The sequence below is a fragment of the Chrysochloris asiatica genome, unplaced genomic scaffold (assembly GCF_000296735.1).
Source record: "Chrysochloris asiatica unplaced genomic scaffold, ChrAsi1.0 scaffold00068, whole genome shotgun sequence".
NCBI lineage: Eukaryota > Metazoa > Chordata > Mammalia > Afrosoricida > Chrysochloridae > Chrysochloris > Chrysochloris asiatica.
Window position 1 is genome coordinate 5,599,685 of NW_006408586.1, and position 1,520 is coordinate 5,601,204.

Sequence of the window (1,520 nt, forward strand, 5' to 3'; positions counted from 1 at the left end):
AAAAAAAAAATTCCTCATAACTGGACCAATAAACAGCATCATCATAAATGAAGAAAAGATTGAAGTTGCCAAAGACTTCAATTTGCTTGACTCTACAATTAACACTCATGGAAGCAACAGTCTAAGAAAGCAAATGATATATTACAGTATACAAATCTGCTGCAAATGACCTCTTTAAAGACAAGGTTAAAGAGCAAAGATGTTATCTTGAGGACCGAGGTGTACCTGAGTCAATCCATGGTATTTTCAATAGCTACATATGCTTGTGAAAGTTGAACAAGGAAAAAAGAAGACTGTAAAAGAATTAATGCACGTGAGTTATAGTATTGCAGATTAGTACTGAAAGAACCATTGATTGTCAGAAGAACAAACAAATTTATCTTAGAAGACATACAGTCAGAATGCTCTTTAGAAACCAGGATGGTTACTCTTCATCTCTCATAATTTGGACATATTACCAGGAAGGACCATTCGTTGAAGAAAAACATCATGCTTGAGAAGTAGAGGGTCAGCAAAAATAATGAAAGCCTCTAACAAGATGGATGGACACAGTGGCATCAACAATGGGCTCAAACATATCAACAGGACAGGGCAGTGTTTCATTCTCTTGTGTATAGGGTTGCTATGAGTTGTAACCAGCTGGATGGCACCTAACAACAACATATATCTAGGGCCCTGGTGTAGTGCTGTTGGAGAATCAGTGGACTGCAAGACCAATGGATCAGACACACTAGTGGCTCCTCAGAAAATATATGCAGGGCCATTATGAATCAGAAATGACTTAAGAACATTTACAACAACAACAAATATATATATATATATCACACACACACCAATGTTTCTGTGTATGTGTGTATATTAAACAATTCCAACCCATTTGCATCAAATTGGTTCTGATTCACTGTAATTCTATAGGAAGAGTAGAAATGCTCCATAGGAATTCTAAGATTATAATCTTTATGGGAACAAAGAACTCCTGTGGAGCTGCATGTACTTTTGAACCACCAACCATGTGATTGTTATTTGCGTAGTGCTGTGGAGTCAATTTAGACTCAGAGACACTGTATAAGGTTTCTGAGGTTTAAAATAGTTTTGCAGTAGCAGAAAGCCTCATCTATCTCCAGTGGAGTGGATGGTGGGCTCGAACAATTGATCTTGTGTCCTGCTGTACATGTGTATCCTATGAAGTTGCTGCACCCTCCACATGTAGTTAGCAGTCTAATTCTTAACCTGCAGTATACATCCCGACATCTAACCTATAACAAGTACAATGGAATAGACTTAAGTGTTTTTAAGGTTTTGGTTTGGTTTGTTTGAGTGGAAGTATTGAGTAGCTGTTACATTTATAAATAAGACAATTGCAACTTTCTTCCTATTAGTGTAATAACAGAAGGTTCCTTCAATTTCACATTTAACCCAGTTTTTAATAAACTGGTGCTTATTTAGAACCAATGTTTATCTATCATATAATTAAACTAAGTTCCACATAATCAAAGTATGCTATTATTTAAGTCAAAGTT